The 17,913-nt window shown below is 38.1% G+C and overlaps 1 protein-coding gene and 1 long non-coding RNA gene across 5 annotated transcripts in view; one reads left to right on the top strand and one right to left on the bottom strand.

The window, feature by feature from the left end:
- CPNE4 (copine 4) overlaps positions 1 to 17,913 on the bottom strand; it is a 462,790-nt gene that overhangs the window by 241,687 nt on the left and 203,190 nt on the right. The window lies entirely within an intron of this gene.
- Positions 1,196 to 3,122, top strand: LOC144293896 (uncharacterized). Its single transcript, XR_013361264.1, has 2 exons — positions 1,196 to 1,401; positions 2,728 to 3,122. It is a non-coding gene; the product is annotated as an uncharacterized LOC144293896 (long non-coding RNA).

The raw sequence follows: 17,913 nt of genomic DNA, 5'->3' as shown, positions 1-17,913 counted from the left end.
AAAATGAGAGAAAATCTGTGTAGAAATAAAGAACTCATGAAATAATGACAGGTAAAATACAAAGAACAAAAATTCCACGTGTAATATAAGCTCCAGTCTGTGAAATATGTTTCCATATTGATGAAGATTAAAAAGAAAACAGAAACGAGAGCAATTGTTTTAACAGAATAGCAGAAGCATGGGAATATTGGAAATCCATTCATGTTGTTTTAATACGTGTGTGTATAATCTATGTCTGTATACATACCGACACGTATATGTAAATTTAAAGTGTGGTGAACCAAGGTGACATCAAACTAATTAGAATCTTTCTTATAAAAGCAGGTTAGTATGTTATCTAAAATACTCCATTTCATCTAAGTATGAAAGAAACAAGTTAACCTATTTCTCAGGAGGAAAAAAAAATTTCACTGATTTCACTCATAGATAGAAATATCAAATAGCAACCAACTGAAGAGGGGAGTGATTTGCATACTATGAAATAATGGGTTCTAGGAGGAAAAATCCCAGAACACATATTTATTCCTGTCACTGTCACAGTATCTGAATCCAATATGTGATGTGTTTAATTACACCTGACACGGCTTTGAAATTTTTCTGTTGATGATGTAGAGGATACTTAATTTTCTGTATTTTGGGTCTTTGGCAAGAGGTTCCAATTGCGTTATCTCTTCTAGACCTGATTTCTGTCCAGCTGATAAATGGCAAAGGTCTGGATGTAGGCATCATTGCTGCGATACTGTATCCAACCGACGTCACCTGTGTTCACATACTCAAACAACTAAAACAAGTTGCTGAGTATAACATAGACACCTAAATACATGGGAGCATTGGAGGGTATCTGTCAGAGTTGTATCAGTCAGGATAGGCTAGATTATTCCACAGTAACAAATAGCTCTCCAATCTCAGAGGCTTAAAACAACAAAACTATATTCTTTGTTCTTTTTACATGGACATCATAGCTTGGCAGAGGGGTTTCAGCTCATTGTAGTAACTCAAGGAATCAGGCTACCACAGCTGCCAATGCCTTGAACACTGGCAGTCACTGTTCTAGAAGGAAAACAACACTCTGGAAGGTCTTTCACTGGTGTGGAAGTGACTCATTACTCATATCTCATTTGCCAGAATTAGTCACAAGTCTCTACCAATGATAAGAACCCAGGAAGTGCAATCCTATTGTGTGTTCAGATGCCAGAGGACTGGAAATGTTTGACAAACATCGCCAATGACAACCACAAGAATCCTTCTTTCCGCTTTGTTTATTTTTAACAGAGGCATGAGGCACTGAGATGTGATGCTAGCAGCCTTCAAATATCATCTCAGAGTGACAGTCTGCAGGGACACAGGGCACCAACAATCAGGAGGAGGTCTAAAGAAGAGCAACACAATTTTAAGAGACTGGTGAGTCTGGTGGATAAAGGAAGATTAAAAGAATTAAATATGTATAGTTTGGCTGAGCAAACCCAGTAGGGAGCGACAGTGGGTGGTAGAGGTGGACATGGCAGCAATCTAAAAATATTCATGAGATGTAAAGGATAAGAAGGGAGAATTACTTTGCATGAAAATCAAAAAGTATCACTAGATATTGTGGAGATAGATATGAGGAAATAGGCTCTGGTATCACAAAATTAGACAAACTGGGAACAGTATAAAGTGGAAGAAATAGAAGCATTATGGAATATTTTTTATTTGTGAAGATAGGAAAAGGAAACTCCAATAGATAAGGATTGGATGAAAAATAGAGATGTCCAGGGATGGAGATGAGGAGCATGTGGGGCAAACCTGACCTCCTTCCTGTATTCATGCTAGAGATTTCTTTTTAAGATCCTATTTATTTACTCATGAGAGACACAGAGAGAGAGAGGTAGAGACATGGGAGAAGCAGAGGGAGAAGCAGGCTTCTCACAGGGAGAGCCTTCTCCCTGTGAGAAGCCTGATGCAGGGACTCAATCCCAGGACTCCAGGATCACAACCTGAGCTGAAGGCAGATGCTCAACCACTGAGCCATCCAGGTGCCCCATGCTAGAGATTTCTGATTTCTAGCCAGATTCCAACTTTAAGGAACAGGATAGAAGCAGATACATCCTCCTGATAACATCTCTGAGAATTGAAGTTTAACTAAACCACGGACCACTTCACAACAAGCCCTCTCTCTATTCCAAAATGGGAACATTCCAAAACCTAGTTATAAATAAATACCTGGATTATGTTTGGGAAAAATTCCTAACATCACCTATAATATAGTTACTTAAGGTACTTCTCTAAAGATTTTAATATTTTTTCCAAGTCTAGAACCGTAGGTTTTATTTAATATGTCCAGGACTAATATTGATACTGAGGTACTAATAGGCCTTCTCAAACTTTCCATGCTGTCATGGTGGCTGTTTCAGAGGTGGCAAAATTTAGATTTGTGTCTTCTCTTTTTTCATCCTCACATCAGAGGTTTGCTTTTCTCTTATTTCAAAAAGTTTCAAACTGAAATTGGAGAAGGTGGGACTGGACAACTTTAGATACCTGAATATACACATTTGAGGAGTTTCCTAGCTGGTTTCTTACTAGTCATTTCTGGTACTAATATGAGAAGAGTTTAATTATTTACTTTTTTCCTAATTTGTTTTCAAACAGAAAGAATGAAAAGAATTATTTCTTTGTTTCTGTTTTTGTTTTCTAGATAAAAAAAACACATGTTTTCAGAGTTAAGAAATTCTAATCCACATCTCCTTATAGGAGTGAAACAGGGATCAACTTCACTTCGGAACAACACAAAACTAAACTGACCTGGAAATTTCTACTTTTTCGGTTTCTAAGAGTAACTCTGCAAATAAGAGAAGAACTAGCAAGGACAATGCAGATTTGTTGACACTAAGAAATTTGCTCCAGTCATTTAGAGCCAGGAGGAGTGATTTGCATGATATCAATTTGTACTGATTTCTTCATCCACACTTGGAAATACTCCAAGGAAGAAATTTACCTTCCTAAATGCCAATTACTACCTCTACTCTATAATATCAGCCCACCCCATGCCCACTCCATTTCCCAAAATGGACAATTACATTCTTTTGAAAAATCAACTTTATTGAGGTATAATCTATATATAGTAAACTGTACCTATTTAAAGTGTATAGTTTGATGAGTTTTGTAAGTGTGTATACTGTGTAGCCACTGGCAAAATCAAGATGCATAACAGCCTTAACTTTCCTTTAGGAAAAAAAACTATTACGACTGTTTCTGAAGACTTAGGTTTGCCTAATGTGGAGGAGAGGGAACTTTCAGTCCAAATCAGTACTGTTGAAAGTGAGGGGGGGAGGTAAGGACTGATTTCTACTGCAACTGTAGTTTGCTGCATAGGAACAGAAGGTTATTAGCCCAATGATAAAAAGAAAAACCTGGGGGAGGGGTTGGGAATGTAGGAGTGGCCATGATTTGCAGTTCGCAATATTAAAAAAGTAGTTTGGCAAGCCTCCCTTGAGAAGGTAAGACTTGGAGGGAAGGAAGTTAGCCAGGCTGCTCTCAGGGGATAAAGACTTCCAGACAAAGGGGACAGCCCTAGCACAGGTCCTAATGCAGAAATGTACCTGGTATATTCAAGGAGCACCAAGGAGACCAGTGTGGTAGATGAGAGGTAAATAGTAGGACAGGAGGTCAGAGAGGTTTTGGAAGAGGGCTTTGACTATTGTTATTCTATCTAGCATATCATAAAGGAGTGTGGAAGGAGAGCCTGGGGCTAGCAAGGTCATTAGCCAAGGAAATAGTGGCAGATCCGTGGTCCAAAATCCAAAAAGATGGAGCACCAAAGGCTTGCTAAAGGGATGAATGATTAAAGAAGGCAGATCAGCATGCCTGGGTTGTTCAATGGGTTAAGCATCTATCTGCCTTTGGCTTAGGTCATGATTCCAGAGTCTGGGGATCAAGCCTGGCTTCCAGTTCCCTGCTTAGTGGAGAGTCAACTTCTCCTTCTGCCCCTCCCCCCCCCACTCATTTTCTTTCTCTCAAATTAAAAAAAAAAAAAGTAAAATCTTAAAAAGAAAAAGAAAAAGAAAGCAGGCCAGAAGAACACAGAAATTCTAGGAAAGAAGTCAGGAGGCCCAGGAGACATGAAATTGTGTTGCAGATGTTCATGGCAGAAGTTAAAGAAAGAAGTACTCCCCTGAGCCACCGATAAAGGAATGCTGAAAAGTCCTTTCCCAACCTTCTCAAAGAAGCAGCATTTTACCACCTCCCCTAAATGAAGAGTATAAATAAAAGAAACACCGCCTACCCACATCTGAAAGGTTGCCAACTCCTGTTTTGTAAGAATCCAGGATCTTTTCAGCAAGGGGCTGCATTCAAATCTCAAAAGGCACCATGTTGTTTTGCACGATTTCAACCATTTAGGTCCTCTAAGCTTTTGAGCCACAACTCCATTTCAAACAAATATCTCAAATCCAATTTTAAAAAATATAGCAATATGATAAGTCCATCTAAAGGAGTACATTCCTTAATGCTTTACTGTCAGTGTCAAAAAAATCGGTTTCTTTACAATAAAACATGAAATTGCTTTATTAGTTGAATACATAAAAATGCCACAAGATTTACGTTCTTTCTTCGACACATGCTTGGGTAACTCCCATTAATAGCAGGAGTTGCAACACCTCCCATAAGGGAAAAATAGAAGCTTCGCAGTAGTAAGGCAACAATAAGCAGCAGAGACACCCAGTGGTCATCTCGATATTGCATGATCTGCTTGTCCATGGCTCAGTTTCTCCATCTGGCTAATAGGTATGAATTTTGTGCTCTTCTGTCAAAAAGCATAAGATAACTAATGAAGGGTTCATACTAATAGCTACAAATGCACTGACCTCATACTGTGTATAGAGCATTATCTTACTGTTAAAAATAAGTTCTTACTGTTCTTACTGTTCAAAGTGTGGTCCATGGACCAATAGCAGCTGCATCAATTGAGAGCCTGTTAGAAATGCAGAACCTTGGGCCCAATGCCTAATCTGCTGAATCAGAATCTGCATTTTAACAAGATGTCCATTTTGCACATCGAAGTTTGAGAAGCACAGTGCTAAGTTTGCTTTAAACCTAATTTAATCCATGTGGTAGACAAAATCATCCCCATTTTATTGATGAAGGAGATGAGGCTCAGTCCTGATATAATTTGCTCCGAGTTAATTAAAAGGTGAAATCGGGATTCAGACTCAGTTACATATCTGGTTCCAAAACATACATGCTATTTCCAATAATACTTCACTGCCCCATGATGTAAAAATGGCCACGAAAACAAGACTGAGGGAGGAAATAAGGGGAAATCTTCATGCTTCACTTTACTGTGATGCTTAAAATAAAAGAAAAAGGTCACTATGACCATATAGAGAAGCCATTTGGGTGTGTAAGAAAGAAATACAATATTAATATAGGCCAGATCTAGTAGGAGAAATTGTAATTAATGAAGAAAGAGAAGTCTTCTAGAAGATCAGAAACCAAGACTCTTCCTCCATCCTATGTATCTTGTAGAGTAAAAGGACATACACACACACATACACACACACACACACTTTCCTTAAGAAAACCAAATCCTGCTCAGCATGAATATGTATAATTAGATGTTCCCTGGGAGTGAGAAGTAGTAATTAATTCAGTGTTAAACATCACAATCTATTACTTGAACTCCATAGCAACCGTGGTTGCCAATAGAGGGAAAACAAAATTTCGGAGCCTATTTTTAAATGATTACATTGAAATTTTTGAAAATGTGTAAAAGCTGATACTTGCTATTTTTAGGCTAAAACAATAGCCACAAACTCAGGGAGTAAAGTAGATGCCAATGAATAAAGGCAAAAGGAAGGGAATCTAGTCTGAACCAATCAAGAGAGTTATGTGGACAGAATGATTCTGACCCTGCCCAAAGCATGAGCTCAGCTGCTCACTCTGGGAGAAGAAAATTTTTCTTTCGGGCCAAGAAGAGATACATTAATAATTTCTCAAAACACAGTCTTTGCAACCAAACTGAACTAGATTAGAATCTTAGCTTGTTATGTAATGTGCTTCCTTAGACAAGTTGCTTACTTCCCTTAGCTTTAAATCCTTCATCTGTTATAATGGGAAAAATAATAGATATTTCATAAGATCCCTAAGAGAATTCAGTGTAAAATGCCCAACATAGGGTGTTGTAGATTGAATTTCCCTGAAAGCTGATTTTGAGTTTAGTGTTCAGTGTATTTATTAGAGAATGCCCCTGGAATCAACGTCTGTGGAAGGGAAGGGAAGAAAGCAAGATAGGACAGAGGAAGGCCCAGCAACAGGCTTGGCTGCCCTCCACGGGAAGCTCTGGAGCTAACATGGCCTGACAGAGCTGTCTCACAGCGGGCTGGTATGGCCAGGGCATTTATTCCTCCTCCATCGGTCAGTCAATAGACAGGCTGCTCAGGGCAGAACTTGACCTTGGGTACAGGGGCGGGCTCTTTGCAGCTGAGTCAGTCCTTGAAGGGACTGCCAGTATTATCAGCAGCTAGACAAATCCTCTGAAGGGGCATCTGTGTGTCACATCTCTACATCCAAATACATGCTACACAAGTAATGTTTGCTTTACTTCCTTTGCATATGTAATCCTCACAAACACTTACTAATAGAATGGTTTCTGGTGTCCAGAAAAAAAACATTATGATTAACAATTTAATAATTTCCACTCTTTAAAATAATTTTTAGTACTTTCTTATGTCCTGAGCTTAGAAACCCTTACTTATCTTATTGAAACTTCTCAATAATTCTGTGAAGTAATGTTCACCTCCATTTTACAGTTGAAGAAACAAGTGAAAATAGTTAAGTAGAAATAGTCAGTCCTGACAAGCAGTTGGTAATGAAAGGACACTATATAGAACAGGTTTGTAAAGGCACTTCTTGCCACACCATTGCTGTGACTGTTCAATGTTAATTCAGTCCACCAACAATTGAACAAAGTGTCAAGGGAGCTGTGCTCCCTTTCTTCCCATTGTTGAGACAGGTGACTCATGTATCTTGCCAACTCACTTAACCTTTACGTTACAATGTTCCCACAATCCAAGGATAATTAACCCATGTCTCACCCCACATTGTCCCTAAGAACTACAAAAGAAGAGGTGGTTAGATTACAGGACTCTAAAACCCCTTTCAGCTTGACAATTCTCCACCCATAATCCCACCGATTAGTTGATGGTTTGCAATGCACTTTGAGACAAGTTTAGAATAAAGGACTAGATCAGTTATGGTTTCTTGTTGCAAGCAGTAGACACTAGTTTTGGCCAATGTATAAAAAAGAGCATTTGTTGGAGAATGGATTTTAGGGGATCAGTGGAAGGCTGGAGGACCTGGCTTTGAAACTGCCAGGACTACATAGCCTTGGGAGGTTAGCAACCAGGAAGCGAGCTGTCTCATTGCAAGACTGGACAGACGCTATCCATTCTGCTAGGGTAACCATGTGATAAATGACTCTCAAATACTCCATCCACCCTTTGTTACTCACTCAAGATGGAAGGTCTGGAGAGAAATCATCTGCTGGATACCCACGGCTATACCAGGGAGAGGACAGAGACAACATGATCCCTTTGGTTTCCACTGTTAATGAAGGTACATGGAATATTTCTCCCACCAAGGCTACACAAGCTGGAGGAGATTTCATTTCACAAGAGGAAACAGATATATTTGGAATGGGAGAATGTAGCTTTGTACTACAAAGCAAATTCCACACTCATTACTGCAGCTTGCTCACTCAGTCTTATGTCCACAAACTAAATCAACATTTTCTGGGTATTATTATGCTATTCAAATCCTTTCAAAAGTATCTGGCTTCTCAGATCTTTAGGTAGCTTCAGGGGTTCTTATACCTCCTATTTATATATTTTCCTTTGGAAAATAGGAAAACTTGATAATCAACCCTGAGTATCTCTTCAAGGGATTACCTATTCCCTCATTACTAAAAGAAGTGTAATGTTAAATTACATACTCAAAAAATAAGGACTTGGTCAAGATTCCCATAATCTGGGGAAATTTCCATTTTATATATACTCCTAATAACCAAGGCAGGGGAAGCCAATTAATTCTCAAATCCTGCAAATTCAGAGAAACTTGATTTACAAAACAAAGTAGAAGTAAATGGAGCTGATGCATCAGTCAGTTATGCAAAATGAAGTCTTTTTTTTTTTTTTTTTTTTTTTCAGTTTCTAAAGTAAACTACTTAGATTTTTAACCACCAGTCAGGCTAAAACAAAAGAATTTGGTCATATCTCTGTAGGAATCCTACCAGAATTCCTTTATAGGATTTGGAATTTGGTTATTTGTCAAGAAATGCGAAAAAGGGATTTTTATGTGTTCCTTATGCTCGTTGCCCTGATCCTTCTATCAGCACAGACCAATGACTCTTAAGTCTAGCCATAGCTCAAATGGATCATTTTCCAAAGTGATAAACTAACAAGGATTAGAAAATAATCAACTTATTCTTCCTCTCCTTAAATATCTGTCCTATTCCCACATTTCCACACAATTCAGAATTCATTAATTTACCAGGGTAGAGAGAATTTGACCTTGAGTTAGCTATTCTGCTATCAAGGATAATGTCTTTCCCTACCTTCGGGAGTTGACTGGCTTTTCTAACCGCACAAAGAACTAAATGCCTGCCCAGACACAATTTTATTGTCAGCAGGTACCTTGTTCACATAGATGTAACAGACATCGAGGTCACTGCCTCACTTCTGCAGTCCCAGAAAAATCCAGCTACCTAAAACATCATTTGGGAAATATTGATGTTTCATATGCTTCAACTTATTTTCATCCAGTATTGAATCTCCAATATAATTTCCCCATTTCTCAGTAAGGAGGCAGGAATAAGAGGCCACTCACACATCACAAGTTTCCTTACACAGGAAAAAAGAAGGAAAGTAACTTATTGAAAGCCTACTATGTGTCAAGCATCACGCTAGATACTCCACATATCATTCAATCCCCAATGGAACCCGGCGGGATGCTGTGTCATTTTCACTGAATGGACATTTGGAGATGTTAGTAATTTGCCTAAGATCCTATAGCCTGTACTTGAATTGGTAGAGCTGTATTTGACCCTAATTCCATCACTCTTGAGCCTTCCACTATGGCACAGCCAGCAAGCCACAAGATTGGTATCACCACAGTTCAGAAATAAGCTCTTAGAGACTGTCATATCTATATAGACACCACCACTATAAATTGTTGGGATTAAAATGGGACATGTGTTCTGAATACAGACAGGGTCAAGGCTTTCATTTTCAGTGAGCACACAGCAATTAAATACCTTCCTGAAAGCACATGATGGGAAATGAGTTTTGGAACGTCATTGAGGTACTTTCTAATGAATGCAAAAATGACTGGAGTTGTAAAATCATGTTGCAATCACACCCTCTCTGAAAGTTAGGCATGAAGGCCAAATTGCTTTCATCAGCCACATTGCAAAATATTTAAGGATAAGCACATGTTGCGGGGTTTCAATAAAACCAACATCAAAACTATATTCTGTTTTCAATCTGGTATCACATGTAGCAAGCCAGATATTTCTTTTCTTTATTTATTTAAATGAAAAAAGAAATGGAGGCACTGATGTGTACACTGGAACTTGTAACTAGATTGTAAGGTCTGGATACAGGAACTACTTCATGATTCTTTGGAGCTCTTTTATCAGCACAGAAAAGATATACAACACATTCTTCTTCTGAATGAATGAATAAATGAATGAATGAGATCCTGTTTCCTTATTCAGAGGCCAGAGGACAGAATCCAACACTAACTAAGAATCCCTAATATGCTAAGCTCTCAGACTAAACATGGGTCTAGAAGACAGAAAATCTGACTTCTACAGCCAGCTAGCTGAGTAATTTAAATCCTCTGGTCTTTCATACTTTATCATGAAAGGTTTGAAAGGCCCTGTTTAACACTGTGACTCCATGATTCTATGAAATAGAATCAGTTATTCAGACCATACTTTTTCTCTGATATCTTTCTTGTTATCCAATAACATAGGAGTTTGATATAAATGTGGCTTAGAAAGAAATGCAGAACTCAAAGTTTACAAAAAAAGGGGGTCACCTAAGTGGTCCAGTCAGTTAAATGTCTGCCTTCAGCTTAGGTCTTGATCCCAGGGTCCTCTGGGATTGAGCCTCATGTTGGGTTACATAACTCAGCAGGGAGTCTGCCCCTCTTCTTGCTCATGCTCTCTCTCTCTCTCTCTCTCTCTCTCAAATAGATAAACAATAAAAAAAAAAAAAAAAGGATTGAGGCGCCTGGCTGGCTTAGTGGTTAAGCATCCAACTCTTGATTTCAGTTCAGGTCATGATCTCAGGGTTGTGAAACTGAGCCCTGTGTTTGGCTCCACTCTGGGCATGGAAACTGCTTAAGATTCTCTCTCTTTCCTTCTCCCTGTGTCCCCCCCCCCCCCACACACACACGCACACGCACACATGCACATGGACACGTGCTCTCTATTTCTCTTTTAAAAAAGGACTATAGCTCAAAGACAGCTTGAGGACTCTTGAGTATATGGACAAAGGATGGAATTCAAATCTTTAGTAGATGCCAGTAACCTTTGCACATGTGATGTGCCTTGCTGCCTAGCTTATCCTTAGTTGTGTATCATGGGAAAGAGGGTAGAATTGTTGAGGTTAATTCAAGTTAGAGGTCTGATCAGGTCTTTTAATGTTTCTGGGTTCCAGTTTTATCCATATTTAAGTAGGTAAGCCTGTGTAATGTTCTCTCACAAGAAAGAAAACAGCACATTACATAAGTGAAAGCAGATTAAGCATAGGAACCTCTTCAGAAGAAAAACTTTTCCAAGTTATTTGGTGTGTGCACTTCCTTCATATATGGAGAATTGGGGAAAAGAAGAGAAATCAGAGGAGACAGTATCCTTCTTCTCATTTCTAGGGTAACTTGGATTTGAAGAACATCCTTGGTGAGGGGTCTGGAGTAGACAGCAAGTTAAGAACAGGAAGTTACACAGGCCTGATATTCTTGAAAATTCTTCATAGCAGCACAGAATCTTGAAATCTTTGTGGGATCACCCAAGTGGAGTCTCTAGTCCTATTCTCATGGAATGTGACACTTGACCTTCTACTATCAATGGAATATAAATGAGCCATTTGGTTTTGCTGAAACAAGACTTGGGGAGGGGACCTAGGAGCTTCAGGGAAACATGAGTGATCTATCTAAGACTCCTTAGTAGCTTTTGGTGTCATAGTCACAAATTATTCCAAATATAATCCAGAGTGAGAAACAGGGACCATGTGAATGACTTCATAGTACAGGCTTAAAAATGATCCTTAGAAATGGCAGCTACTTGGGAATCCTGGGTGGCTCAGTGGTTTAGCTCTTGCCTTTGGCCCAGGGTATGATCCTGGAGTCTCAGGATCAAGTCCCACATCAGGCTCCCTGCATGGAGCCTGCTTTTCCCTCTGCCTGTGTGTCTGCCTCTCTCTCTCCCCCCCCCCCCTTTGTGTGTCTCTCATGAATAAATAAATAAAATCTAAAAAAAAAAAAAAAAAGAAATGGCAGCTACAATTTAGCAAAACCATTTTTTGCTGTTTTGAGGCCTGACCAATAAATTGTGAGTAGTCATTTCTAAGGTACAGCTTAGTCTCAAGAAGAATGTGAGAACAAATAAATATGTAAGAAGACATCCTTTTCCTACCAGTGTCAGCTACTTCTTGGTCATGTCCTGATTTGCCTTGAATAACATAATTTGAGTATTAGCAGGCTAGGATGTATCTACTCTGTGGAGGTTTACATTGAAAGTAGTCATAAAATTCTTCCCCAGGCTGATGACTATGATTCAGGTCATTGGAGAGAGGCCCAGTGAAGGTCCTTGGGCTTCAGAAAGGCTATAACACACAGTGAACTCTCGGTCATTTCATTCATTGTATGTTGGGCAATACAGCAGACCCAAAGGCACAAGCCATCTGTTTTTAGCATGGGAGCTGATTACCAAAACATGACCCAGAGCCCAGACCCTATGCCCTAGGTCTTTGATGGCCATTGTGTGAAGCCAGAAATAATAAAAAAAAAAAAAAATGCAAGGGGCCCAGGGACGTTTAAGATAAAAGCAGAGAACTCCGCAAAAGTTCTGGTGGAATCTATATTTAAGTATTTTCACTGCTGAAGGGGAAAAAATGCCTGAACTAATATTTCTGTAGACTCCAAGAACATCCCAAACCTCCCACATACAGACAAGCACATCCTAGGCACTCAACACAAGTGCTGGATTTGCATGAATAAATAAAGTGAAATGAGTATTTTAGGGAGATGGGCTCTGGAGTCTAATTCTGTTTCATATAAGCTATATCCTGGGTAAGCTGCTCCCTTTCTTCCCTCCCTGAAAATAGGGAAAATAATACCTATTTCACAGGGTTGTGGGTGATGACGAAATAAAATTGTGTGTGTGTGTGTGTGTGTGTGTGTGTGTGTGTGTGTATACATGTGTTTAGTAGAATGTTTAGCTTATAGCAGAAAGTGAAAAGGTATATTTGTTTGGCTCTTCAGGGCCTTAGGGAGCTCTAGAGAACCTGGGACCTTTTAGTCAAGAGTAACACAAATGACTAAAGGATACAAACTATACCACATGAGTACAGTTGGGCGGATTGGAAAAAAGAAAGATTACAGATCATTTCCTAATTGAGAAAGATTCAAGCCAGAGTCACAGAAAGTCAGAGGAAATTCAGAGAAGCCTTATTTGTGCTTTTACAGATGAGGGCTCTTGGGACAAAGATGTATTTGTCAATATCATGCAACACTAACCCCAGTTCTTCTGACTGTGTTCAGTTACTTCTACCATCCAGAGTTGCCTCCCCATTTTAGAGCTTGAGGTAAGCTACTTTTCATACAGTACCTTATATCATAAAGTTCAGAGTAAAAGGAAAACTGTAAGATGAACCTGGAAGAAAAAAAAATACTTTCTCAGGGAAAATTCTCATGTAGCTTTAGAATCTATGTGTTTTTTGTTCTCTCTAGCTCATCTGTAGGATGAGCTCCCTTGCGCCACTAACTAACTCAGAATTGAAGAAAATGAGGTATATGGGAGAAATTTATCACCTGTTCTTTTAAGCTAACATTCTTCCCGAAAACTCATCCTAAACGTTATTTTTGTTGAGCAGGGTTATTCACTGAGATCTCAACAGCCACTACTACCTTATAAATGTAAACATACACAGAGGTACTGTATACTCCACTGGTACAGTATACCCCACCCACCACATTAGGACTTCTGGGTATCTCTTTCTTAAGTCACCAAAATCTAGTGAGCTCTCTGTCTCCACAAACAGTCTGAGTTTTTCTTTCTTACTGTTCTTGAACTTCACTATTTTTTAAAATCAATGCCAGGGGCATCTTTAAAGATTTTTCCATGTAATTTGAAGTTATAATATATGTTACATCTCACTTTAAAAGGGAAGAATTTGATTATTTGATTATTTATAATAGACAGGATGTGGAATATGAAAGCAGCCCAAGTATCCATCAATAGATGAATGGATAAATAAGTAGTGGTACACACACACACACACACACACACACACACACAGTGGATTATCACTCAGCCATACAAAAAGAGGAGGTCTTGCCTTTGGTGACAACATGGATGGACCTATAGAGTATTATGCTAAGTGAAAGAAGTCAGATGGAGAAAGACAAATACCATATTATTTCACTTATGTGTGGAATCTAAAAAACAAAACAAACAAAAAGCAGAAACAGACCCATAGATACAGAGTAGAGGTGGTGATGGAGTGGGAAAAATGTGATACTGTAATAGTGATGTGCAGTGACAGATGGTACACTTTCAATGAGCATAGCAGAATTTATAGAGTTGTTCAATCACTATTTGTACACCTGTACCTAATGTACACCTAATTTGTACACAGTTGACACTGTGTCAACTATACTTCATTTTTTAAAAAATGAACAATTTGAATTATGTTTTGTAATTCTCTTCTGAGATTCAAAAAAGATGCAGCTAAAAATTTAGTGTTAGAGATACATACTTGACAGAAGAAGATAATGTCTCAAGGTGACCATTTTAGAAAAAATACCATCAAGCTTGATCTCTCAGATCCTAATTGCTTTTGTGCCCAACCACAGACATTGGATTACCTAAAATGTATTCTAGGAAGAAACCAGACTTTTCATTGTAAAAATGATCTATTTATTCCAAACCTTGGCTTTGCAAGAAATGGAAACCTGCATTACTATACACATGACTTTAATGTTCATATTATATATATGGATTAATGCCCTTTATATATATAAAACAAGACATATTAAACCAAGTAGAAAAAGCAATCCATGGCTGCTATGACAGTCTCATGGGCTCATCTTCAGTAGCAGCCTCTAGTCTTATTTCATTTGTATTTTTAGAAAACAGCAGCAAGGGACAAATAGGATACAGCTGGTAGCACAGCAGGATATAAAACATTTTATGATTTAAACACAATAGCCATAATGCCAAAAAAAGACAAAGAGAGGAGTGAATCCAATCTACTAGTGAATTCCCATATTTTTGCCACAGTGACTATTATGTTTTAGAGTATTTAATTTTAGTCTTTAGACTTATTTCACAATATCGTAAGAAGAATGTTGAGTTGGAACTGAAATATAGAAAAGTGGTGATTCTTCAAGTTGAATTTGTAATAGAAACAACTGGGAACTTAATAGAATCAAATAAGATTAACTGTGATGCTAACCCAGATGGAGCATGGCATAAGTATACAGCAGTCCTTCAACAAATCTCGCAGAAGTGGACTGGTACCTTTGATAGTTTTCCTAGGCTAGGGACACAATAGATTCCAAGAAAATACTTAATGATATGCATTCAACCAAGGTGAATTAGGGACTATGATCTCATATTTCAGTGAGGGAGAATGAAGTAGAAGCAATGATTAAAAATAGCATAATATAGTAAATAATACATATGGGGGTAGCATCCTGATAAGGCTAGGGAAAGCCAATATAACACCATATTGCTCAGATTCTAAATCTGCTTGGTATAATTTTCTGATTGCTTGATCTTCAAATATTATTTTCCCCTCTCACTCTTTTTTAATTGAGATATAATTTACCAGCAATAAAATGCATAGATTTAAAGACTATGGTTCTTTTTAAAAAAATATTTTATTTATTTATTCATGAGAGACACACAGAGAGGCAGAGGCATAGCCACAGGGAGAAGCAGGCTCCTGGCAGGGAGCCCAATGCAGGATTCAATCCCGGATCCCGGAACCATGCCCTGAGTCAAAGGCAGACACTTAACCGCTGAGCCACCCAGATGCCCCAAGAGTACAGTTCAATGAGTTTTGGCAAACATGTATAGTGATATAACCAATACTATAATCAAGATATAGAACAGTTTCATAATCTAAGCAAGCTTCTCCCTATACTGATTTCTATCACCCTAATTTAGATTTGCTTATTTTTGGTTCATATAAATGGAATCACACAGTATATACTTTTTTATATTTGGCTTTCTTCAGTAAAATAAAGTTTATGATTATTGTATACATTCATAGTTTGTTCTTATTGCTGGGTGGTGCTCCATTGTACAAATATATCATAACTTGCTTATTTATTCTTACATTGAAGGATATTTGGATTGTTTGCAGTTTGGACTGTATAAATATTATATGAATATTCTTGAATAAGTCCTTGTGTGGATATCATTTTTTCATGGATGAATATGAAGGAGGAAATTGTTGTGTTCCCACATTTTATTCTTGAACATTCGCTCTGATTCACCTCTTGGTAATCTGGATTACATATTTGAATGCTTTTTGCTGAAAAGTTTTGTACGTGATATATTTCTGAGAAATGGTTTATTTCTTGAGAACTTAAAAATGCCTTTATTTTTTATGTACATAGATAATACACTTTTGAATTCCATCTCCTCTCTCATCTACTATCAATATCATTGCTCTAGAGTAGGCCTATCATCATTCACCTAGAATACTGCAACTTGACGTATCTTGACAGTATCTCCTCATCATTATGATCCCAGTGCCTGGCACATGACCAGAGTTTAGTAAATATTTGGGAAATGAAACATGTGCTTCTGCTGAGTCACCTAAACTCACATATCACTGGTACAGTTAGGTAACTCCCTCCTATCCACAATCCAACCTCATCAGTACAAGGTGTAAAGTTATAAGAGGGAAGAATTAACATTCAAATCCCAGATGGAGCTGCTACGGCAACAAATAGAAAAAAAAAAAAAAAGAAAGATGCCCAGAACATCAACTACACAATCCTATAAAATGATACTGTAACTATACTATAAAAACAACAAATTAAGGAGTAAAGAGCCCAATGGGACATTGCTTGACAAATGTTGAAAGTACTAAGCTAGAATAAATCACAAGAGTCACCCCTTCAAGAGAGGACGGGAAGAACTTGGTTGGATTTATGTGTCATCTGTTGTTGAAATAACTTCATACACATCACTGCCACTGGGACTATATATCAGCAGAATGTGATAATGCATTTCATTGAAGCCCCAGGTTATAGCTTTTAGAGGTGGAAATTAGCAGATCCTATGTGCATGCAAACACACACACATGCACATATACACCCTCTGAAATTCAACACTATGGGAGATTCTGGCAAAAAAATATTGGTCATCGTTTAGATTTACTTTGCTATACGAGCAAAAAACAAGTATCTTATAGATCTTTTCCCTTGAATTAAGCACATAGTTAGAGCTTAGAAGATTCCATTAAAATATGGCTGCCTAAAGACCATACTCCTCTCCGGATTTATGTCTTTGCCACAGTGATTCCTTCCCAGGTATTCCATCCTATGCTGTCCTCTTGCTGACAAGTTCTTTTGCCCTCTACATCCAATTCATTAAGAAATCTATCTACCTTCAAAATATATCCAGAGTATTATGACTTCCCCCCGTCTCCCCTAGTCCAAGTTGTCATCATTTCTCACCTATATTACTATAACACCCTTCCCTCTGGTATCCCTGCTTTCATCCTTGTTCCTGATATACCCCAAAGTGTGCAATGCTTACTTAGCATGTAGTAGGTACTCAATAAGCATTTGTGGAACAAATAAATAACCTTGCATTAGATGCTTCTGAAAATGAAGGTCTTCCTTGAGGTTAACTTCAACATGGCAAATTTAGAAAATAAATTGAAAGATACTGTTAGAAGCATTGTTGTATGTCAAATTTTAAATTCTATGTAGAATTCTACGTAAAAGTTATCTTACCTGGAAGCAGAAGAAGGTTTTTGTTTTGTTTTGTTTTTATTAGGATTTTATTTCCTAATAAATAAAGAGAGAGAGGCAGAGACACAGGCAGAGGGAGAAGCTCCATGCAGGGAGTTATCTTACCTGGAAGCAGAAGAAGGTTTTTGTTTTGTTTTGTTTTTATTAGGATTTTATTTCCTAATAAATAAAGAGAGAGAGGCAGAGACACAGGCAGAGGGAGAAGCTCCATGCAGGGAGCCTGACATGGGAGTAGATCCGGGGTCTCCAGGATCACACCCTGGGCTGAAGGCAGTGCTAAACCGCTGAGCCACCAGGGCTGCCCATAAGTTTTTTAAAGGAAGAAAAATCTAGTTTTTCCTAGCAGTTCATCTAGTATATAACATTATAAGAAATTCCTCAAAAGTGAGAAAAATAAGTTTTTCTTTCTGCAAGAAAAATGCTGTCATGTTCTGACACTGATATTTCTCAAATTCAGTAGTCCATGTCACATGGGCTTAACGTTGTGCCTTAGAGGAAGGGATTATATATCATGTTGTTCAAGCACTGACACTGTTCTAAGAATTTATAGCATGATATCCAAAACAAAATGTGTGCTTCCCACATATTCATCTTTCATATACTACTATTACTTGCATCTAGATACTTTTTCCTTAAGTTGACATATTACAAAATTAAGTATAT

Source organism: Canis aureus, chromosome 22, assembly GCF_053574225.1.
Source record: "Canis aureus isolate CA01 chromosome 22, VMU_Caureus_v.1.0, whole genome shotgun sequence".
NCBI classification, from domain to species: domain Eukaryota; kingdom Metazoa; phylum Chordata; class Mammalia; order Carnivora; family Canidae; genus Canis; species Canis aureus.
The sequence above is the reverse complement of the archived record's forward strand: the minus strand, read 5'-3'. Positions and strand labels throughout refer to the sequence as shown.